The following is a 24,228-nucleotide window of genomic DNA, read 5'->3' as shown; positions in this document are numbered from 1 at the left end:
AAGGCTGGAGTAGGATGGGAGGCATGGACGTGGATCTGGGCTTGAGGCCGGGTTGGAGCATTGTGGAGTGCTCCCTGGGCCCCGGCCGGGTGGGAAGGCTGATGCCGGCGCTCTTCCTGCAGGTGCCCAGGAGCTGCTGGGATGGCCTACCCGCCCACGTTGGCTCCCTGGCCCAGCGGGCGTACTGGGCTCTGCTGAGCCAGCAGAGGGACCAGAGCATCGTGGCCCTGGGCCAGAGCGGTGCTGGCAAGACCACCTGCTGCGAGCAGGTCCTGGAGCACCTGGTGGGGATGGCAGGCAGTGTGGATGGCAGGGTCTCAGGTACAGTGGTCTCCAGGTGACGTGCAGCTGGGACGTGGTGGGGGCGGTGGCGTGGGGGAAGGGAAGGGAGAGTCAGAGGGGGTGCTGGGCGGCTCTTTCTTATATCTGCTCAGCTAGCGTTCACTGAGCACCTGTGTGCAGACCCTGTGCTGGCTTCTGGGCAGGGCCACCCCTAGTCTGTTGGGTACTTTTGTGTGAATTAGAAACAGGTACTCCTTGCCTAAGACACTCACTGCCACATGTGGAACCGTCGTCACGCATTGACATTGTTAGAACCAAACACTTGACCACCACGTTCTGGGCCATCATCCTAATAAGTATACAGGCCTATGGCTATCTGATATAAATGCTGTGCCCTTAGGTGTGGTGTCCTTGTGCAGCGCACAGCCCACTGGACTGTGCAGAGGACCCGATAAGTAAAAACAAAGACAAGGAGGCACTGACAGCCGGAAGGGAGACTCAGCTGCTCATCTGTGCCAGACTCCAGTGCTCTGCACCGCTTGCTGGCCGAGCTGGGGAGGGGAGAGGCGGAGGGAGCACAGAGAAGGGGCCGGGGGGCTTCCTTGAGGAAATGATGTTTGAGCTGGGCATTAAAGAAAGAGTTTCAACATTGTAAATCAACTATACTTCAATAAAAAATAGTGTCAGTTGGTGATAATAATTACAATATTGATGGGGATCGTGGTAAATGCTTGCTGAGGACTTACGCGCCAGGCTCTATTCCAAGCAGGTTAACTTATTTATTATTTAAAACATCCCTATAAGGTAGACATTATTATTATTTGAATTTTATAGATGAGGCCATTAAAACGCAGGGAGGTTAACCAGCTTGCCCAAGGCCACACAGCTCATACATCCTAGCACCGAGATTCAAACACAGACAGTTTGGCTCCAGAGCTGTTACCCCTGGGCCAGTGTCCTCAATGTATTGTTGCCCCTCTGAGGAGCCTTTTTAGTTGTTCTTTCTCCTAATCGTCTCCCACCGTGAAAAGTTAATGCCATAGATTCACCATATATTTGTTTATGCAGTGTGTGTGTATGTGTGTATATATATACAGACACACACAGACATGTGTGTGTGTGTGTGTGTGTATCTGTGCTCTATTCTATACATAAGAAAGGAAAACTGCCCCCATCCTCAAGAATCAGTTTCTGCCCTCTTGGGGGCAGTATTCCCCCTGCTGAGAATATATGGCCCAGGCAGTATTGCTTTTCTAATAATAACAAACAATACTAACACCACCACATTTGGAGCATGTTCTGAGCACTTTACATTATTAAATCTTTTAGTCTTTGTGGCAACCACATGAGGTAAGTAAGTACTATTATTACCCCCATCTTATAGATGGGGTATCTGAGGCACAGGGAGGTTAATTTATTCGCTCCAAATCAGGTGACTAACAACGGGGAGAGGCCATATTCAAGCTTGTTTAACCATTGTACTATCCTGCTTCTCCACTGGGCTTATTCCAATGCTTTATTGATCACCTGTTCTGCACCTGGCCCAGGTTAGAGCCCTGTGAGGAGCTGGGGATACAGCAAGGAGAGGCCCTCCCAGAATGTAGATCTGCTGAAAGTGTGTGTTGGGGGAGTGGGAGTCAGGCTAGGCTGTATCCAGGTGCCTAGCACATAGTGGGTGCTTGTTAAATAGTTATGTTAAAAAGCTTGGGACTGCTGGGCTTTTTGAGCTGGCTGTGATGGGCGTTCCCCGACAGCAGGTCCAAGAATGTTAATGCTCTGCCCTCCTCCTAGACTCCACCAGGCCCAGGAGGCCCTAGGGCAGCCCTTGTCACTCAGATCGTACCAATCCTAGGTGTGTGTATCTCCCCTTCTGGGCTCACTCTTGCTCACCCCGCGCCCCTGCTTGCAGCACAGGGCCAGCCCAGCAGCGGAAGAGGTGTGGCTTAGAGCTGAGTTGGGGGAGTGGAGGGGCCCCTGCTGGGGCCTGGGGCCAGAATGGGGTCCTGTGAGAGGTGGGGGTGGCAGCACCCGGGCCACGGGTGATGCCCTGTCTGTGCCCCACCAGTGGAGAAGATTCGAGCCACCTTCACTGTCCTCCGGGCCTTTGGCTCCGTGTTCACCGGCCACAGCCGCCGTGCCACCCGGTGCTCCATGGTGATGTCACTGGACTTGAACGCCACAGGCCGAGTCACGGCCGCCCAGCTCCAGGTGAGGCCTCTGGATGGGAGGGAGAGGGGGCTCTTTGGGGCTGCAGTAGCCTCAGCCCCACTCAGCAGGGCCCACGCCTCCAGCTGGGACCCTGGAATGTGTCTAAATGGTCATCGCTCCCCAGGCCAAGGCCAGCTCCTCCCCACCTCACTCAGTGCCCAGACATCTCCTCCCGGAGCAGGCCAGCTCGTCTGTGCCTCGGAGTATCACAGGGATGAAATATTCATGAGTAGATACATAATTCAGCCGCTCATTAGCTGGGTCTTAAAAGCGTAAGCTGAAATTAAACAGGCGCTCGCTGGCCTTCTGCGGCAGCCCGTGTGTGACAGGCACATGGCCTGTTTGTTCCTCTCTCTGAAATCACCTGGCTCCTCCCCTTCCCCCCCCCCCCCCGCCCCCGCCAACATTCTGTTTGAACAGAAAACAGGATTAGGTTATTAGAAGGGTTGTTTGTATGCGGAGCTAGGAGAATACCCAGACTCGCTGGTGCACGATAAATCCCTTTCTGTCCCGGCCCTGAAAGTCTACCGTGCATCACCATGTGGGTCAAGTTATTAAGGGCTTCGGTTGCATAAGAGTGTGTTGGAGGGCGGCTCTGGGTTAATTGTTAGTACCCTTGGATTCCTTCATCGGAATGAGCCCGTTGCATTCGTTGATTGCCTGCGTGGACGCTGAATCAGTGAGACAAAGGCCTGGCACGTTTTGATTTGGAGGCGTCCAGCCAAGTTGGGGCCTGAGGTGCTGCCTCGAAGAGTGGGCCTGGGGGTTGGTGGGGGTGTGCGGGCAGCCTAGCGGGGCCTCGTGCTGACCGGCGCCTGTCCTCTCCCCTGGCAGACGATGCTGTTGGAGAAGAGCCACGTGGCCCGGCAGCTGGAAGGGGAAGGCAGTTTCGAGGTTTTCTCCCAGATGCTATCCGGATTGGACCTGGCTCTCAGGTGAGCGACTGGGCTGAGCAGGGACAGCCGAGGGCAGTGAGACAAAGGGCCTCCGCTCTCCAGGGCCCCAGCCCTGCCTCTGCCCAGAGGTGAGAGGCAGTGGAGCCCAGTGGTTAGGAATCTGGCCTCTGATTCTTGCTGCCTGGTACTGCTCCTGGGCTGGGTGAACCTGGCCAGGTGTCACCTGCTCTGAACCTCCGTTTCTTCCTCTGTAAAGTGGAAATAGTACCTTGACTGCTGACCTTACAGGATTAAGTGAGATAATTCACATATGGCTCTTTATACACGCTGGGGGGTGGTGGTGGATGTCTGCTGTGACGGTGACATTTTGGTACAGGTTCTGACAGCAGCGTGGGAGGTGGGCAAGGAACAGCAGACCCCAAATCTTCCAGAAGCTCCTAAACTCTGTGAGAGCCTTGGGTGCACCTGAGGTAGCTCAGGGCGAGGAGGCACCAGGTGGAACAGCAGAGAAGCCACAAGACTCATCTGGGAGGGCCTTCTGGGGGAGGTGGCCCAGGGAGTCATCTCTGCCCCTCGCTGACTCCTGGGAATTCTTGGACATGTGGCTCCCTGTCTCTGAGCCTTGGTTTCCTCATCTGTTGAACGAATGAGTAAGGTTCTATCTAGTGAAGCTCCAGGGAGTGCTCACCCCAGGCGAGGGGTGATAATTTTCAATTTGCCTCTGCGTCCCCCATCATTTGTCTCCTGCCTTCCACCCCCGTCTGAAGGGCAGGCCCAACCTGTCCTGAGCCTCCTGGCTAAGGCCAGAGGGGCACCTTACCCTTTGGAGAGAGGGCAGATTAGGGAGGAAACTCCCAGTTTTCAGAGCAGGGTAACTGAGGAGTAAGGAAGCTTCTGGAAGGCCTTCACTTAAGAAGGGCCCATTGAGGGCAGCAAGTGAGGAATATTCGGGAGGCAGGGCCAGGGCCTGAGGCAGACCCCGGGGCCACCTGGGGCACTCTGTGGAGCCCCGTGCCATGATGCCCACCTGCCCTGCCAGGCCACTGGTGTGGGTGGGTCCTCCCTTACTTCTGGTCCCTTCTCTGTTTCCAGGACAGAACTGTACCTGCACCAGCTGGCAGACAGCAGCTCCTTCGGCATGGGCGTGTGGCCTAAGGTAAAGAGGAGGTCCTTCTGGGTGTGAGTGGGTGTCTGTGTCCCCATGGCCAAGATGGGCGGGTCCCCTGTGTGGCTCGTCCCTCTGCCACTGGGGTGAGTAGTTGGCAAGGGCTGGTCACGTGGGGGAGGCAGGGTTGCCTTTATGGGGCCTGGGCTTGTCAGGGAAATGAGTCTTGTGCTAATAAAGGGAACCAGGAGGTGGTTTGTGTAGAGGTTAGGGCGCGGTCTCCGGGACAGGCTGTCTGGGTTCAAACCCCGGCTCTGACACTTACTGGATATGAGACCTCAGGCATGGACCCTAGCCTCTCTGAATGTCTGTGTCCTCTTCGGTAAAATAACAACAGAACGGGCGGGCAGGCTGAGGAGAGGACAGAGCGTGGCACGGCCTGCCCGCCTGGGCCACGGGGAGAAGGTCGGGGCGCCGCCCGCGCCCTCGTTCTGCTGCCTGGCGTCCTTTGTGGAGGCAGGGCTCCCAAGGAGCTCAAAGGCCAGGGAAGGACACACGGGACGGTCCAGAGCCACCCTACCGCTCCAGTGGTGCAGCACCCTCTCTGAATTCCTACTGCCACCAAAACACATCCCTAAGGCCTTTGGGAAGAATTGCTAGGACCCAGGAAGGTGGCCCCTTGCTGTGGTCCAGACTTCAGCAGCTGCCGATGACCAGAGGGAGCCAGCCGGCCGGCCGTGAGCAGGAGGACAGGACACGGGGACAGGGACAGCCACAGCCGGGCTTCCCGCAGCTGTGCCCACCGCCAGAACCAGCTCCAGCCAGTCACAGCCCCCGAGATGCCAAACAGAGACGGGCGAGAGGCCGGCAGGAAACTGACACCCCCTCACTGGAGAGCCTGCCCGGTCGGGGTGCGGGGCACCATCCCCGTCTGAACTCACCCCACAGCTCAGCCGTCTCCCAGTGACCCAGACGCGTCACCACGGCCCCAGGGCTGATCCCCGACCAAGGTCAGAACTCCCCCCAGTGTGACGGCCCCCATGCCACTCCTGTGGTGGAAGGGACGGCAGGCAGAGACCAGGAGTAGAGTCTTTTTTATTAATGGCTGCGTTTTCAAAGAACCGTTTTGTTACCAGGAAAGCTCCCCAGGAAGGGATTGCATTAGTGCAACAAGGGGGAGCCTTGATGCCAGGCTTTCCAGACACTTCCAGGTGGAGACTTTTGGCCTAGGCCGGCCGCCGGGGACTCGGGGGCTGGGAGGACACACGGCCCCTCCCCCGCCCCGACGGGGCGCTAAGGCACCCGGCCCGCCTGGGGGGGCAAAACCCCGTGCCGTCAGCAGGCCGGCGGCTTGCAGCCCTCAACCTGCAGCCCTTTGCTCAGGAGGAAGGCGTCCTGCATGGGGTCACAACCCAGGAAGAGCTTCACCATGCCCTTGGCATCCTCGGAGCCCCCTGGCCTCAGAATGCAGCTTCTGTAGTCCATGGCAACCTGAGGAGAGGGGGCGGGGCTGCAGGAGGGTGGAGCACCCCCTTCACGGAGGGTGTGGGTGTGGCCACCTCTGCTGTGACTCAACAAAGGGCAGGGGAGCAGGGGGTTCTGGGCAGGGCCCTCAGAGCCTGGCAGGCCCAGGCGGGCGGCACAAGCATCTAGGCCCAGGCCAAGGACCTCCGTGTTGGTCTGCACGGCAGGCCGGCCTCTCACCTTGCCACTCAGGACGCCCTCCTGCTTGAAACGAGTGTGTGGACCGTGTCCGCGGAGTACACCTCGCTGCACAGGTAGCCATAGGACTGGGCGTCGTAGCTTCCTGCCAGGTGGCCGAAGGTCGCAGGCAGGTGGGTCCCTGGGACACATGCGGAGAGGCTCCTGCCCGGCCCCCTGGCCGCTCCGTGCCCCTTCCCCAGAGCCCAGAGCTTGGGGCCTCAAAGCAGCCCTGTCTGAGTCCCCTGCCACTAGAGGGAGTATTGGCCCAACACTTCTAGAAAACGGGGACCTTGCGGGCAACTCAGTGGAGGGACACAAATCAATCTTTGCCGACTTTCTGCTGAAGCTCACGAGGGTTCACCCCTAAGCCTCTTACAGGGACAGCTGCCCGAGGCTCCGAGGGATGAGTCAGGGCTCGCCCTCCAGCACGGGGAGAGCGCGGGTTAAAGCGCTCACGAGGGAGTGAACTGCGTCTCCGCACCGACACGCTCGGGCAAACCTCGTCGACGCGTTCCGTCCAGGGTATGAAGCCCTCTCCTGCCTCTTCCAGGCTCTCCAGAAAGCACGTGCAGATACGCCCAGCCCACCCTCGGACTCCGCGGGCCACAGCTGGAGGGACCAGCCCAGGAACCCAGGCAGGAAGAGGCCAGAGGTCAGCGAGCCTCGACCAGAGCCCGTCAGTCGGTCCCCCTTCACACACCACCAGAGGATCCTCTTGACCTGGGCAGTAGCCGCCAACCGACCGCTAAGGTGGGCCCGGCGTGCGCTTGGCTACCTGGCGTGGCTGGGACCCCGAGGATCTCCTGGCAGAGGCGGGCATTGTCCTAGGCCGGGTCCGAGGGCGTCTGCGTGTGCAGGGCCTGGTCCACCTTGGCCAGGACGATCTGGCGCAGGTTGAAGAGGCCTGGAGGGCGGGAGGAAGGAGACGGGGGCGCTGGCACTGTGTCCAGGCCGCGCTTTCCAGCCGGGCGGTCCGGGAGCCCCTTTCCTTTCCCTCGGCCCGGCCGCACGGGGGTTGGCCAGCCGGGACTTGATGAGCTTGTCCAGCAGCTCCTGGGGGACGGCGCTGCTCGTGCCCCGCCGAGACTGGCAGCAGCGCCAGGGCTTCACAGGGCGCGGCGCTCCCGGCCCCAGAGCCTACCCTCTGGTTCTCATCCCCGGCTGTCACCAGAGTCGCAGGCAACGTGCCCTTCTTTTCGTTTGTCTTTTTTCCGGCCCTCGACCACGCAAAGGTGTGAAGCCCTGCCACTCGCTGCCACGTGGATGCACCGTGAGAACACGGTGCTCAGCGAGAGAAGTCAGACACAGAAGGACACACAGGGTGTGACCCCACTGAGGGGAAACGTCCAGAACAGGTAGATCCACAGAGTCAGAGTGGGTTCCTGGTTGTCAGGGACAGGGGAGGGGAGGGAATGATAACTAAGGGCGTGAGGGACCTTTTTGGGGTGAGGGAAATGTTCCAGAACAGGGCAGTAGTGACGGCTGCACAGCTCAGTAAAGTGTCCCCACGCGCTCCGGTTGCAGTCTGTGAGAGCATCGCTCTCAGGACAAAGGGCTGACTGCAGGAAGACTGAACGAGCACTGGGTCCTGGGCCCAGACGCTCATCTGGGGACCCCCCCCCACATTGGGAAGTCACTGGGACTTGCTGAGCCTCCACCGAGACTGGCAGCAGCCCCAGGGCCTCACAGGGCGTGGTGCTCCCGGCCCCAGAGCCTAACCTCTGGTTCTCATCACTGCCTGTCACCAGCCTTGCATGCAACGTTCCTTTCTTCTATTTTGTCTTTTTTAAAGGCAACTCTTGAATACCTGTATTTAACATGCAGGGAACCAGTCCTGACTCCTTGATCTGGGACTTCCAGCCTCCAGAGTCTCGAGGACATCCACTTCCGTTGTTTACGCGCCCAGTGCGTGGGGTTTGATGATGGAAACTGACACCGAGAGCGTCTCCTCGTGCGGGGTGACATCAGCGGAAGAATCCCGTGGCGAGGGCCTGCCTGAGGACCACGGGAGAGCCCGGGCCCTCCCCGCCCCCTGCCTTCAGCCCCTCGCCCGCACCCTCCTGGGAGCGGAGCTGGTGCATCGCTTGCCAGAACTCATGGAAGTAGGTCTCCAGCTCATCATGCTGCAACAGGGAGGGCGGGTTGGGCGTAGGCTTGGTGAAGTTGGCCACCATGGCCGCGATGGCAATCTGGCGCCTCCCGTCCTGCTGCAGGCAGCCCGGCTGCAGGCCAAAGCAGGCCATGTGCCCGGACTTCCCTTCCCTGGGGAGGGACGCGGGTGAGGCCCCGCTACCACAGAGGAGCCCCGGCCCACGGCCGACAGGTTCCCCCACGCATGCACCGAGGGTAGAGGTCCAGGTAGAACTTGCTGATGGATGACCTTGCCCGAGGCCGCGTCCCGGACCGTGTAGAGCCTCACATCTTCATCTTCGTGACGCATGTTGGCGCCTTCCTCCAGGTCGAAGGTCAGCCCCAGCAGCTCCTGGGAGATGCCCAGCCGCCCGCGCGTGACCACCTGCATGGGGAAGGACTCATTGAGCAGGTACTGGTCCACGTGGTAGCGCGTCTCCTCCCCCTGGTTCATGTAGTAGCGCAGGTCCTAGACGTTGATGGGCCCGTCAAAGTGCAGGCCCCGCCTCTGGCACTCAGCCTTCTTTAGCTCCAGGATCAGGGCCGCTCCTGCTCCCCGAGGGGCTTCAGCTTCTGGGCCAGCTCATCTGCGGGCGGAGGGGAGAGGCTCAGCTATGTCCCTGTGGCAGCCGCCCAGCCGCCCCCCACCCCACGCCCCTCGAGGCAGAATGAAGGGTTGGGGAAGGCGACCCCCAAGGGCTGACACAGTGGGGTCTCAGGCAGCACCACGTCCAGTCAAGGTCCACCTGACCCCCGTCCCCACTGGGACTCGGGGAGGCGGGGTTACCTAGGAAAGTGGCCACCACCTGGCTGGTCTTGGCCATGTTCATCTCCAGCACAGAGTCGGCTCGCGTGCTGAATCCCAGCAGGCGGGACTTCTGAGCCTGCAGCCTTACCAGCTCCCCGAGGATCGCGCAGTTCTCCTGGAACCCAGAGACAGCCAGCGCTGGGGACCGTGGGCCACGCCCTCCCCACAGGCCCCGGGCCAGGTCTCTGTGGGTGGGAGGGCTCTCAGGCCACTGGCGGGCACAGCCAAACCCCCTCCCTCCTCCTCCTGGCCTGGATTTCTAGACACTTTGGTGCTGTCCTAACATGTGGTCTTTATGAACACAGGTCCTTTTGGAACCAGAAACGGCGTGAACCATGATGAGCTCTAAGGCCAAGGGCAGGAAGAAATGTGACCAGGCTCTCCAGGAGCCACCCAGGGGCCTCCCCGGGCTCAACAATACAAACTTGGCTGCCGTGCAGACAGCAGCTCATCCCCACGGCGCCCGAACACCCAGCCCCTGGACGGCGAGAGACCTGTTGCTGCAGGTGGCCCGTGGTTGGCTGGTGAGGCCTGGCCCCAGGCGTACGCCACCTTCTCTGGGGCCACCTCTCTGGGTCTGCGGTGGGGTTCTCCTGGGAGCCCCCAGTCACCACAGGACCAACGTGGCCTGTCTGCAGCCCAAGAAGGTGGGGACACAGGTCTGTCCCCCGTGGACATCACCCGCGAGGCCGAGCAAGCACCAGTGGTGTCTGCGGGGAAGATGAAGGGCTCATGCACAGCCCCCATCTACTGAAGATGCTAAACGGGAGAAGCACAGACTGCAGCCACATGCGGTATGGACCAAACGCAAGTGTCCTTGCAGGAACCGATGTCTGAATGTCGAGGCTGTTCCCGGGCCACAGTGAGAAGGCCCAGGCCCCACGCAAGGCACAGAGAGGGGATGGGGGGAACATCTGCGAATCTGAGCTCATCGGGCATCACCCCAGAAGGAGAGGGAGAGAGCCAGAAGGAGATACGGAGGGAGAGGGAGAGAGAGGGAGGTACAGACGTCTCTCCTTTCCCTGGGGGTTCTCTAGTGCAGCCAAGCCTGAAAACCACTGCATTTCGGGAGATGGGTCCTCGTGGAAAAGTTAAATAGTAGCTCATGGCATTATCGACACATATTAAAATGGCCCCAAATCTTGGGGAGTCAGGGAGGGGAGCTGGCGGCTGCCTCGTAAACGAGGAGAGATTGGGCGTCAGAGGAGGTGCCTGCCTCCACCACCTCCGCCGCCGCTGCCCCCCCCCAGGGCCCCGCAGACTTCATCTCCCAGCTGTGGTCCTGGGCTGGAAGGCAGCGGGGAGGTCAGGCCGTCCCAAGCATCAACGTTGACTTCAGGGCTGATCTGAAAGGCGCCTGGTGTTTGTTGAAGCAGAAAAAAGAGAAAGCAGTGGGCAGAGGATGGGAGGGGGAGGGAGCCCCCATCAGCCCTTCTCCCTGTCTCCCTCTCTGTCTCCCTCCCTCCCTCCCTCCCTCTACCTCCCTGCCTCTCACTCTCCCTCCATCTCTCCCTCTGCCTCTCTCCCTCCCTCTCTCCCTCCCTCTCTCCCTGTCCCTCTTGCCCTGTCCTGTCCCTCTCTCCCTCCCTCCATCCCTGTCTCTCTTTCCCTGTCCCTCTCTCCCTCTCCCTCTATCCGTCCCCCCTCCCTTTCCCCGTTTCCATCTCCCTCTCTGCCTCCCTCTTTCCCTGTCCCTGTTTCCCTGCTCTGCTCTCCCTCTCCCTCTCCCTCTTTCCCTCTCCCTCTCTCCCTGTCCCCCTTTCCCTGTCCCTGTTTCCCTGTTCCGCTCTTCCTATACCTCTTTCCCTCTCCCTCTCTCCCTCTCGTGCTCCCTCTCCCTCACCCTCTCCCTCCACCTCCTTCCCTCTCCAGAGAGGGAAGGAGGTGGAGGGAGAGGGACAGGGAGCAGGAGAGGGAGGGGGGAGAGGGAGAGAGGGATAGAGGGAGGGAGAGGGACAGGGAGCAGGAGAGGGAGGGGGAAGAGGGAGAGAGTGATGGAGGGAGGGAAAGACAAAGACATCTCTCCCTCCCTCCCTCTATCCCTCTCTCCCTCTCTCCCTCCCTCTCTCCCTCTTCCTCGCTCCCTCTCCTCCCTCTCCCTCCGTCTCTCCATCTCCCTCACTCCCTCCCAGAGACAGAGAGACGAAGAGGCAGAGACAAGGGAGAGGGAGAGAGGGAGAGGGAGAGAGAGGGGGAGAGAGGGAGAGAGAGAGAGGTCTCTTCCTCCCTTTCCCTCTCTCCTCCTTCTCTCCCTCTCTCCCACTCTCCCTCTTCCCTCTCCCTCCCTCCCCCCTCCCTCTCTCCCTCTCCCCCTCTCCCTCGTCTCTCCCTCTCCCTCCATCTCTCCCTCTCTGGGAGGGAGTGAGGGAGAGGGAGAGACAGAGGGAGGGAGAGGGTGAGACAGAGGGAGGGAGAGGGAGAGAGGAAGGGAAAGGGCGAGGGAGGGAGAGGGAAGGAGGACGAGACGTGAGACGTCTCTCCGTCTCTCCCTCTCCGTCTCCCTCCCCCTCCCTCTCTCCCTCTCCCTCCCTTCCTCTCCCTCTCCCTCTCCTAGAGGGAGGGAGGGAGAGGGAGAGACAGAGGGAGAGGAGAGGGGGAGTCGGAGAAGGAGGTAGGGAGAGGGAGAAGGCGAGAGGGTGCCTGCTTCCCTCTCTGTCTCCCTCCCTCCCTCCCTCCCTCTCCGTGTCCCTGTCTCCCCCCTCTCCCTCTCCCTCTGTCTCTCCCTCTCTGGGAGGGAGAGAGGGAGAGGGAGAAGGAGGGAAAGTGATGGAGGGAGGGAGAGGGAGAGAAGGAGGGGAGAGGGAGAGGGAGGGAGGAAGAGAGCTCTCCCTCTCTCCCCCCTCTCTCTCCCCCTCCCTCTCTCCCTCTCCCCCTCTCCCCCTCTCCCTTGTCTTTGCCTCTCCCTCCGTCTCTCCCTCTCTGAGAGGGAGTGAGGGAGACGGAGAGACGGAGGGAGAGGGAAAGGGAGGAGAGGGAGGGAGGGAGGGAGAGACGTTTCCTCCCTCCCTTTCCTCCCTCTTCTCCCTCTCCTTCTCCCTCTCCGTCTAACTCTCCCGCTCCCTCCATCTCTCCATCTCCCTCACTCCCTCCCAGAGGGAGAGGGGAGGGAGAGAAGGAGAGGGAAAGAGGAGAGGGAAGAGGGAGAGGAAAGAGGCAGAGGAAAGAAGCAGAGGGAAGAGGCAGAGAGGGAAGAGGGAGAGAGGGAGAGGGAGAGAGAGGGGGAGAGAGGGAGAGACGGAGAGAGGGAGAAAGAGAGAGGTCTCTTCCTCCCTTTCCCTCTCTCCTCCTTCTCTCCCTCTCTCCCACTCTCCCTCTTCCCTCTCCCTCTCTCCCCCCTCCCTCTCTCCCTCTCCCCCTCTCCCTCGTCTCTCCCTCTCCCTCCATCTCTCCCTCTCTGGGAGGGAGTGAGGGAGAGGGAGAGACAGAGGGAGGGAGAGGGAGAGACAGAGGGAGGGAGAGGGTGAGACAGAGGGAGGGAGAGGGAGAGAGGAAGGGAAAGGGCGAGGGAGGGAGAGGGAAGGAGGGCGAGACGTCTCTCCCTCTCGTCTCCCTTCCCCTCCCTCTCTCTCTCTCCCTCCCTTCCTCTCCCTCTCCCTCTCCTAGAGGGAGGGAGGGAGGGAGAGGGAGAGACAGAGGGAGAGGAGAGGGGGAGTCGGAGAAGGAGGTAGGGAGAGGGAGAAGGCGAGAGGGTGCCTGCTTCCCTCTCTGTCTCCCTCCCTCCCTCCCTCCCTCTCCGTGTCCCTGTCTCCCCCCTCTCCCTCTCCCTCTGTCTCTCCCTCTCTGGGAGGGAGAGAGGGAGAAGGAGGGAAAGTGATGGAGGGAGGGAGAGGGAGAGAGGGTGAGGGAGAGAGGGAGAGAAGGAGGAGAGAGGGAGAAGGAGGGAGGAAGAGAGCTCTCCCTCTCTCCCCCCTCTCTCTCCCCCTCCCTCTCTCCCTCTCCCCCTCTCCCCCTCTCCCTTGTCTTTGCCTCTCCCTCCGTCTCTCCCTCTCTGAGAGGGAGTGAGGGAGACGGAGAGACGGAGGGAGAGGGAAAGGGAGGAGAGGGAGGGAGGCAGAGGGAGGGAGGGAGGGAGAGACGTCTTCTCCCTCCCTCTCCTCCCTCTTCTCCCTCTCCCTCTCCCTCCAACTCTCCCGCTCCCTCCATCTCTCCATCTCCCTCACTCCCTCCCAGAGGGAGAGACGGAGGGAGAGGCAGAGACAGGGGAGAGGGAGAGAGGAAGAGGGAGAGAGAGGGGGGAGAGAGGGAGAGGGAGAGAGGGGGAGGGAGAGAAGGAGAGGGAAAGAGGAGAGGGAAGAGGGAGAGGAAAGAGGCAGAGGAAAGAGGCAGAGGGAAGAGGGAGAGGAAGAGGGAAGAGGGAGAGAGGAGAGAGGGAGATAGGGAGAGGAAAGAGAGAGGGAGAGGGAGGGAGAGGGAGAGAGGGAGGGAGAGAGGAAGAGACAGAGGGAGAGCGAGAGAGGGAGTGGGAAAGAGGTAGAGGGAGAGCGGAACAGGGAAAGAGGTACAGGGAGAGAGGGAGGCAGAGAGGGAGGAGAGGAAGCAGGGAGAAAAGAGAGAAAGAACACACCGTCTACATTTCTGTCAAATGACACCGGGGATCCTTACACAACCAGGAGAAAGTAACACAGGGAGGCTCTTTCTCAGCTGGAACTGGAACTGCAGACGGGGCCAAACACCACCAGGCTGGCCACACGTGTCCAGCCGCCGCTCCAGCCCCGTCAGCCGTGAGTCCGGTCACCAGGGCTCTGAGTGTCTGCTCCAGGGAGCTGGGGTTCACCCTCTCACCCGGGAGGCCGGGCCAAGAGAGCAGGGCCCCGGGCTGGACACATAGGGGAAAACGCATCCCCACAGGACAGCTTGTGCGAGCAGATTCAGCTACCAGATTCTAGAGGCCCGGGACCACCCTGTGGCCCGTGAAACCCAGGAGCCACGAGGGTCTTGCAACGTGATTCCTGTCCGTTGGACTGTAAAGTTTATGTAGGGAATCTTGGAAACAGTGGTAACAAGGCTGAATTGGAACGAGCTTTAGGCTATTATGGACCACTCTGAAGTGTGTGGGGTGCTAAAAACCCTCCCGGCTTCGCTCTCGTTGAATGTGAAGATCCCCAAGATGCAGCCGATGCTGTCCGAGAACTAGATGGGAGAACACTATGTGGCTGCCGAGTAAGAGTGGACCTGTCGAATGGGGAAAAGAGAAGTCGAAATCGTGACCGCCTCCTTCTTGGGGTCGTCGCCCTCGAGATGATTATGGGAGGAGGAGTCCTCCACCTCCCGCACATCTCCAAGATGGAGAGCCTTCTCCGTCAGCCAGAGCAGGTCCCTTTCTAGATATAGGAGAAGAGAGAGATCCCTGTCCCAAGAGAGAAATCACAAGCCGTCCCGATCTTTCTCTAGGTCTCCTAGCCGATCTAGGTCAGATGAAAGGAAATAGAAGACCACTTTGCAAGAGGAGTGGTGTACAGGCAATAACTTCATTTGGCAGGAGTATGTACAGAAAATTCAAGTTTTGTTTGAGACTTCCGAAGCTTGGTGCACTTTTTAAATGTTTTAGTTGTTCACATTTGTTTGTCTCTTGGGACAGTGACACATAAAGGTGTCATTCTCTATGGTTTGAAATGGGTCCTGGGAGGCATGTAATATGAAGAATTGTTACCTTACAATGTTCCCTTAAGCAAAATTGAACTTGCTTTGAATTTTTGGTCTTGCCTAGACTGATAATAAAACTCTAACTCCTGCCCACCTAAAGTGTGATGTTTACTATTATGGAAACAACACTGGCAAACATTGAAAAGACTTTCTGTAGCTGGGATATGGTATGCAGCTGTAGTTAAGCAAGCAGTCTTTAAAAGGTGCTGTGAACCCAAGCCAGCAGGTAAAAATGAAAGCCGCACCCTTACCCTAGATTAGAGGTTTAAAAATTCCACTAGTCTTCACACCGGACAAGAGATTGTCCAGGGAGTTTAAAATCTAAGAAGTTTCAAGGAAGTTAGTTTACCTTTGAGTTAGGTCATACGTCCCCTCTGTGATTGCTGTACATGAATACATAGCTCTTTGTAATATTTTTTGGAAATTTGAGATTATCAAGATACCAATGTCCTGCCAGATTAAGAGTATATTGTAGAGCTGAACTTTGAGTTACTGTGCAATTTTTTTTTTCATGCTGTCATTTGTAATATGTTTTGTGAGAATCCTTGGGATTAACGTTTCGGTTGCAAAAGAAAAAAAGAAAAGAAAAGAATCCGCCTGCCAATGCAGGGGACACAGGTTCAAGCCCTGGTCCGGGAAGATCCCAGGTGCCGCAGATCAACTAAGCCCGTGGGCCACAACTACTGAGCCTGCACTCTAGATCCTGGGAGCCAGAACTACTGAGCCCCCGTGCCACAACTACAGAAGCCCACACGCAACGAAGACCCAACGCAGCAAGAAAAAAAAGACGATACTGGCCAGGTGATCAAGGGTAAAATCGTTTGTCATAAGTCCCGTTGATGGTGTGTATCCTTGATGTGACCTGAGGAGAATGGCATTTTTATCTCTGTCTGGGTCTTCCGCCCCAAACCCCATAACTCCAGACCAACCATAAGAAAACATCAGAAAACAAACAGACTAACAAATTGAGGGACAAAACACCTGACCAGTCCTCCTCAAAACTTTCAAGGTATCAAAACCCAGCGACGTCTGAGAAATGTCACAGCCCAGAGGAGACTGGGACAGAAAAAGGATGTTAGGGGAACACTAGGGAAATTCTAATAAAGTGTGGACTTTAGTTAATAACAATGTATCCATCTTGGTTCCTTAGTTGGATAAACATGTCACACTAAGGTACTAATGAGTTGGAAATAGGGGTACTGGGTCAGGGTCCACGGCACTCTGTACACTCTGTACAGATCTTTGCAACTTTTTTGTAACTCTAAGCTCTTGTAAAATTAAGCAAGTACTGAACAGAGCTAAGAATGTTATTTCCCTGATTTGAACATGCCTGAGTTTCTTTTCATGGTCACATTTTTGCTATTTGGATGTGTCTTGGAATCAGTAGCAAAGGAGAGTTGCCAGCCCCTGGGAAGATGTGGGTGGTTCGCAGGTGGCTTGCTCTGGAGCTGAAGACCACGGTGGGAAGTCTGCAGCCTCGGGCTGCACTTAGAAACATGGGAGGGGATGGGCCAGCTCAGTTAGGGATGGAACCTATAAATAAAACTTTTTTCTTTTCCGTTATGGCTTATCACAGGATACTGAATATAGTTCCCTGTGCTAGACAGTAGGACGTTGTAGTTTATCCATCCTATATTTAATAGTTTGCATCTGCTAACCCCAAACTCCCAATCCAACCCTCCCTCACTGTTTCTCCCCCTTGGCAACCACAAGTCTGTTCTCTATGTCTGTGAGTCTGTTTTTGTTTTGTAGACGAGTTCATTTGTGTCGTATTTTAGATTTCACATATAAGTGAGATCATATGATATTTGTCTTTCTCTTCTGACTTACTTCACTTAGTATGATAATCTCTAGGTCCATCCACGTTGCTGCAAATAGCATTATTTCATTCTTTTTATGGCTGAATAAGATTCCATTGTATATATGTACCACATCTTCTTTATCCATTCATCCATCAGTGGACATTTAGGTAGCTTCCATGTCTTGGCTACTGTAAATAGTGCTGCAATGAACGTTGGGGTGCATGTATCTTTCTTTCTTTCTTCTTTCCTTCTTCCTTTCTTCCTTTCTTTCTCTCTCTTTCTTTCTTTCTTTCTTTCTCTCTCTTTCTCTCTTTCTCTCTTTCTTTCTTTCTTTTTTCTTTCTTCTTTTATTGTCACACGGCATGTGAGATCTTAGTTCCCTGACCAGAGATGGAACCCACGCCCCCTGCACTGGAAGCATGGATTCTTAACCACTGGACCACCAGGGAAATGCCAGGGGTGTATGTATAGTTTTGAATTAGAGTTTTCTCCGGGTCTATGCCCGGGAGTGGAATTGTGGGACCCTATGGCAGCTGTATCTGTTCCTGCACGCCTCACATCAACCACCTGCACTCCAATCCTTGCTCTCAACGTCATCTTCAGGGAACCCAACCTGCGACAGGGACCTTGACAAGAAGAAATGGCTCAGGGAAAAGCTACCTGCACAGGGAGGAGATAGAGACCATCGCCCCTGGGGTGCGGAGGGGAGAGTGGGTGCAGAGGTTTGTCATTTCACCCCCGATACTCATCTCAGCCCTCGTGGCTGCCCCACTCTAGGTCACCTCGGGATACAGAGGTGACCCGGTTAGAGTCCCTGCCTGTGCAGGAATCGGGGCACCAGCGGGTCTGAATAATATTAGTGCAGGGTCTCCCCCGTGGCACTGGGGTTATTCGGGGCGGGTCATCCTCTGCTGAGGGCCCCTCCTGGGCACTGTGTGGGGTTTAGCAGCATCCCTGGCCTCACCCATTTGATTCCAGGGGCCCTCCCTCCCAGTTGTGACAACCACAGATTTTCCCCACACATCACGGAAGAACTGGGTGAGGCGGGGGCAGGATGGCTCTGGGCGAGGACAGCTGTGTTGAAGCAACCAGCCTGGCCCAGGGCAAGGTCTGCCCCAATCCCGTCAGCGCCTGCATTTAGAACTGCCCCTTTCCTCTCCCACCTCCCCTGCCCTGCAGTGGTCTCCGAGACATCATCCCCATGTAATAAATCACACCTTCTCAGTTTACTGTTTGCTGCCCTCGCTAGAACGTGAGCTGTTTGAGGACAGGGATGCTGTTATGTCCCCAGCACCTAGAAGAGTGTCTGCTGTGTAGTAGATGCTTCATAAATACTTGCTGAATAAAGGAGTTGAATAAAGGGATGAGTGGATGAATGAATGAAGGTTACAATGGAAGGAGGGGGGAGATTCCCTTTCTGGCTCTCGGGGGTTGGGAGATCAAGTGAAAGATCTGTCCTAAATAGGCTGACCAGCCTTCTGGGGTTCCCCGGGACTGAGAGTTTCCCCAGAGTTCCAGCGCTCAAACCTGAGCGGTCCTGGGCAAACTGGGGGCGGGTGTTGGTCACCCTATCTAAACACAGTAACAATTCCAGCTGCAATAGCAATGGCCAATGACCTCTACGGTCTTATTGACCATGCACAGTTCTCTACCTGGCGGGGAAGGGTGGGCCGGGATTGGAATTCTGGTGATCCAGGGCGGGTGAGGGCACACCCCGGGCTTGTGGAGGGGAGTCCAGGAAGGTTCTGGAGGAAGTGACAGTGACACAGGAGGGAGGGAGGAGTCTAAGGAAGAACATCCCACATGACAACCTGTGCCAATGGCCCTGGGCCCAAGGTCACACCTGACCAGGGCTTGCTTTTTTTTTTTTCTAATTTACTTTTCCCCACATGGATATGCAATTGTCCTAATGCCATTTATTGAAAACTCCTTAATTTCCCCACTTTCTATCATATCAAGTTCTCATATATCTGTTTCTGGACCTTTTTTCTATACCATAGAGCTATACGTCCCATCCTTGCACCACTAGGGCTGTTTCATCACTATAACTTTATTTATTCATTTTGTTTTGGCCGTGCTGTGTGGCATGTGGGATCTTATGTCCCTGACCAGGGATCGAACCCGCGTCCCCTGCAGTGGAAGCTCGGAGTCTTAATCACTGGACCTCCAGGGAAGTCCCCAGGGCTTGCTTTGACATCCATGGAATGGTGGCAGGTGGGCACGGGGAGCAGCTGTCTGTGAGCCATCCTGGGTAGAAATGCAGGGTGGAGGGGAGGACAGATGGAGCTGGAGGGGAAGAAGCGGAGGAGGGAGGGAGGAAGGGAGGGAGGCCGGGCGAGAGACAGACAGAGAGTTTCCGGAGACAATAGCTCTGGCCGTGTCCTAGGGCATGAAAGCTGAAAATAGCTCCTAGTGCCGGGAGCCTTGGAGCCGGAGCCTGGGAGCCAGGGTGACTGGCTCTCCTCCCTGGTGTGCGTGTGTTGCGGGGGGGGTGGGTGGCTCTGGGCTTCTCAGGCTGGGAATGGGGTGCACAGAGCAGGAACGGAGCAGGGACCCTTCTCTCTGGAACCTCGTGGGCCATCCTCAGCTCACAAAGCTGAGCCACTCCTTGCCCTACGAGTGGGGGGCTTATCCTCCCTGTCCCCTGGATCATACCCCCTCACACACAACTTCCCCGTGTGTGTTCCCAGCAACCAAGAGAATCTGTTTTTAAAAGATTTGGGGGAGGGGGGTAACCATACAAACAAGAGCAGAATGGATACTTTTTCAGGATATGAATGGCTCTGTGTAAGCCCACCCCCAGGGTAACCACAGTCCTGACCTCTAACACTCTTGACGAGTCAGCCTTGGTCTGGGCTTGCGGACCCACGGAAGCTTCCTCATTCCCTCCTTCAGATCCCGACTCTCCCTCGGCGTCTTTGTGAGAAGCACCCGGGGAAGTGGGACTGCTAGGCTGTACTGCTGCTAGAACTCCACCTGGGCTCCACCAGGCTCCAGCCCCCCGCCCTGTCCACCTAACTGACCCTGAGGCACCTCAACTGGTAGGAGCAGCATCACCTTCCCTCCTGGGACTCGTGATACTTAAGGGAGACACCGAAAGACAAGCCTTTGGCTCCCTGGCTGGCAAAGAGTAGGTACTCAATTGTCATAAGTGTCCGTATCAGTGAGGGTTCTCCAGACAAACAGAATCCATATGGGGTGTGTGTGTATATACACACACACGTACATATGTACAAGCATACAAAAATATACAGCTGTGTACATATGCAGTATGCGTACACACATATACACATATAGTATATACAATACACACATACATATATACACACATATAAAATGCAGTTTGTATATATACAGTATGTATACACACATATACACACAATATAGACAATACACACATACATATACACTATACATACACACATATAAAATGCATAGTTGGTATGTATACAGTATGTACACATACGTATAACATATGCAATATACACACCTAGGTACATATATAGCATACGTATATACACACATACAAAGATATTTAGGTGTGCATATAGACAGTATACATACATACACATATAATATATGCAATACATACACGTACATACATATAGACACACATATACACCTACATATAAAAGCATATAGCATAAAAATATATATGTACTGTATATAGAAATTCATCGTATATATACATACATATATCATATATATAAGATATATACACATACATATATACAATGTGTACACACACACACCTATATGTAAATATGCGCATGTACATACACATATAAATTCATACGCAAGTGTGTATATAATAGTATATTCATATATACATATAATACCTAGAAACATATTGGGGGGGAGGTGTCACGGTACGTCAAGGGCGGGAGTCGAACCCGCCACCCCAGGCCCCGAGGGGTCTCCCCGGGTCTCCACTTCGGGCCGGTGGGTGTGGCCGGGGGCAGCTGAAGACGTGCGTGCGTGCTTGCGTGCGTACGTGCGTGCGTTCGTACGTGCGTACGTGCGTGCGTGGGGGCGGGTCCACGGGGCGGGAGGTGCTCGCCGCGAGTGAGTGGTTCAGCCGGGCCCCGGCTCATTGTGCTTGCTCACGCCGGCCCCAGTTGGCAGCAGCGCTGGAGGCCCCGGGCCTGTGACCACAAAGAGGGAGCCGGGGGCCGGACGGGAGCAGGCCGGCGGCGGCGGCGGCGGCGCCGGCTGAGGCCCAGGCCAGGCTCCCTCCCCTCAGCCTCCCGCCCGCCCGCCTGTCCCGCCCCCGCCGGCGGCGCCCCGCCCCTCCCCCAACCGCCAGACTAGCCTGGTGCGGGGGCCGCGCGCGAAAACGTGGGGGAGAAGCTGAGGCTGGAGTCGCCCGTGGTGGCCGAGCCCGCCGTCTACCCATGGCTGCTGCTGGTCTACGTGAGTGCCGCCCGTCCCCTCTTCCCGGACCTCCACCTCTCTTCCCCCACGGCGCGCGCTGAGCCCACCGAGTAACGGAGCGACTCGAGTCGCCAGACCCTCTTTGGAGCCCCCCTTCCCGCCCTGCCTGGTTCTCCGCGGCCGTTTCCAGCCCCCGCGCGCAGGGTGGGCAGAGGGGAGCCGGGGCCGGCCGGGGCCACAGACTCGGCAGCGGGGACCCCGCGCTTCCGAGGGGCGCCCGAGCCGGTCTGCCGTTGGCCCTGTAGGGCTGGGGACCCAGGTCCCCCCCACCCCGGCCTGGACTGCCGGCGGGCTTGCCCTTCCGTACTTTATGATCTTGACACGTCGGGTTTCTTTTTCCTGGCCAGCTTTACCATTACCTGACCAGCTTTCCCAGCATCCCCTGATAATGTGTTAGATATTCAAGTTTTAGGGCCCGGTCCCAGCCCTATGGAATCAGCAACTCTGGTGGGGCTCAGTGATCTCTGTTACAACAGGCCCTCCAGATGATTTTTATTCACCTTAAAGTTTGAAAATATCTGCATTGTCAGCTGGCCGAAGCGTCCACCAGCAGGTGAAGGGGAGTGGCGCCTGGAAAAGATAGGGACTAGCCAAGGTAAGTACAGTAGCATTTGCCATGGTAGTAATGGAGAATGCCTTTTCTCCACTGGTTGGCACAGACTAGTATCTGGGAGCAGTGGCAGGGTTATTTAGGATGCTTTACATTGCAGTGTAGAGTGACCGCTGTCCTGGTTTGCCAGGGACTTCCCCTGTGTGAGCACTTAAAATCTCATCCTGGCAAACCCCTTAGCCTTGGGTTTGATAAACTTAGGGAATAACATGAAATTTAGGGGAAACATGATCTAGGTTTTGGGCAAGTCACAAGTGCTAATTAAAGCTAAGCAAGTATGGACAACATCTAGCCTTCTTTACCCCTTTGCGGGGAGGTAAATCTTGATTGGGTGAGAGGACTTATTGTTAAGAGATCTTTGTAGAAACATCCCCTTCTGCTTAGTCCGCTGGTTCTCCGTTCTGGCTAGACATTGGCATCGTCTGAGGAGAGTTAAAATGATTGTATTGGTCTAGCATGACCAACCGTCGGTGTGAGGGTTTTTAAAAAGTGCTTCAGAGGATTCTAATGTGCAGCCAAATTTAGGTGCCACTGCTTAAGCTTTTGAACCGCTGCTATGTATTTTCACCTCATCTTGCTGTGAGAATATCCAACTGTAGTTGAGGTTTGTTGTTTTTCTTTTCCTTTTTTTAACTGTCTTATTATAAGATTTACTGTCTTAAGTAAGATTGAATGGACAGAAAATCCTGCTAGTCCATTTGGTATAGCTGGATACCCAGAGTAATATCGTTAAGATATGTACCATTTAAGTATTGTGACTGGCCTTTTAAAAATTAACATATGCATTAAATTAGTATTGATAGTATAGATCTCTTTCGAAGTTGTCATGTTGGGGAGCTATACCTCTAATCTGCTGCCATTGCTAAATATCTGGACACCTCTTATTAGGAATTGCTTTTAAAAATCTTTAGGGATTAAAACCAAGATTGTTGTATTATTTGTACTGGGACCACAAAAACCTCACAGAGTTCCCCCGCTGTACCTTCTACCCCCATCTCTAACCCTTGGCAACTTGTAATCTGTTCTCCATCTCCACAGTTTTGTTATTTTAAGAATAATATGTAAACATAATCATGAATTACTTAATCTTCGGAGATTGGCTTTTAAAAACTTTTCCCTCGGCATCATTCCCTTGAAGTTCATTTCAATTTTTGCATATATTAATAATTTGTTCCTTGTTGTTGCTGGGTAGTATTCTATCATAAGATTTTATCACAATCTGTTTCAACATTCACCCATTGAAAGACATTTGGGGAGTTGCCAGTTTGTGGCTATTAGAAATAAAACTGCTATGAACATTTATGTGTAAGTTTCTGTGGGAACTTCATTAAGTTTTTGTTTCTTTTGGATAAATGCTCAAGAGTACAATTACTGCATTGTAGGGTGAATCTACTTTTAGGATTAAAAGAGACTGTCAAGCTGTTTCTCAGAGTGGCTAAACCATTTTATTTTCCCACCAGTGATGTGATATAATTTTTCTACGTACTCGCTAGCATTTGATGTTGTCACTATACTTTAATTTTAGTTATTCTCTGATATCTCATTATGGTCTTAATTTGCATTTCCCTGATGGCTAACGATGTTGAACATCTTTTCATGTGCTTCTTTGCCATGTGTATATTCTCTTCCATGAAATGTCTGTTCCTGTCTTCTGCCTATTCTCTAGTTGGATTTTTTTAAGTTGTTTGGAGAGTTCTTTGTATATTATAGATACAAGTCATTTGTCTCCTATGGGATTTTCAAATATGTTTTCCCACTGTGTAATTTGAGTTTTCATCCACTTAAAAGGATCTTCTATGAAGCATTTTAAACTCATTTTGATGAGATCCAATTGATCAGTTTTTGCTTTTATTGATCATACTTTCGGTGTCAAGTCTAAGAATTATTCACCTAGTTGTAGATGCCAAAGATTTTCTCCTATTTTTTTTCTCTAAAAATGTCCTGCTTTTACATTTAAGATTATGATCCACTTTGATTTAATTTTTGTGTAAGATGTGTAAGGTTTAGGTTAAGGTTCATTGTTTGTTTGTTTGTTTTTGTCGAGGGATGTCCAACTGTTTCAGTACCATTTTTTGAAAAGTCTATTCTTCCTTGATAGCTTTTGCACTGCTGTCAAAACCAAGTTAAATGTATTTGTGTCAGTCTATTGCTGGGTTCTCTGTTCCATTCCATTGATCTATGTATCTACCCTCCATCACTACTGCGAAATCTTGAAATTGGGTAGATTAATTCCTCCCATTTTAATCTTCCTTTACAAATTGTTTTAGCTATTCTTCAGCCTCTTCCTACCATATAAATCTTAGAATAAGCTTGTCTATATCCACAAAAACCTTGAGGGCATTTTAAGAGTAATTGTGTTAAGCCTCTTAACTTGGGGAGAATTGACAGCTTTATTATGTTGTGTTTTCTAATCCATGAACAAGGTATGTCTCCCTCTTTGTTTGGGACTTTTAAAATTTTCTTCATCAGCATTTTGTAATTTTCAGTATAGAGGTCCTATAAATGTCTTATTGGGCTTCTATTTAAGTATTTATTTAGGTCAGTTGTAAATGGCATCACATATTTTTATTTAAGCTTCTACACATTTGTTATTAATATATAATTTG

General features: G+C 54.6%; 1 pseudogene across 1 annotated transcript in view; it reads right to left on the bottom strand.

The window, feature by feature from the left end:
- Positions 1-5,826: 5,826 nt before the first annotated feature.
- Positions 5,827-24,228, bottom strand: part of LOC309621719 (thimet oligopeptidase-like) — a 31,183-nt pseudogene continuing 12,781 nt past the window's right edge. The window contains exons 2-8 of the transcript in view: positions 9,113-9,271; positions 8,537-8,912; positions 8,262-8,457; positions 7,206-7,257; positions 6,971-7,099; positions 6,196-6,334; positions 5,827-5,982 (exon numbers count right to left, since the gene is read on the bottom strand). The product of the transcript in view is annotated as a thimet oligopeptidase-like (transcript). The remainder of the gene's footprint in view (positions 5,983-6,195; positions 6,335-6,970; positions 7,100-7,205; positions 7,258-8,261; positions 8,458-8,536; positions 8,913-9,112; positions 9,272-24,228) is intronic.

The sequence above is a fragment of the Balaenoptera borealis genome (assembly GCF_965194805.1).
Source record: "Balaenoptera borealis genome assembly, contig: HAP1_SCAFFOLD_924, whole genome shotgun sequence".
Taxonomy (NCBI): domain Eukaryota; kingdom Metazoa; phylum Chordata; class Mammalia; order Artiodactyla; family Balaenopteridae; genus Balaenoptera; species Balaenoptera borealis.
This window is presented reverse-complemented; position numbering and strand designations above follow the sequence as displayed.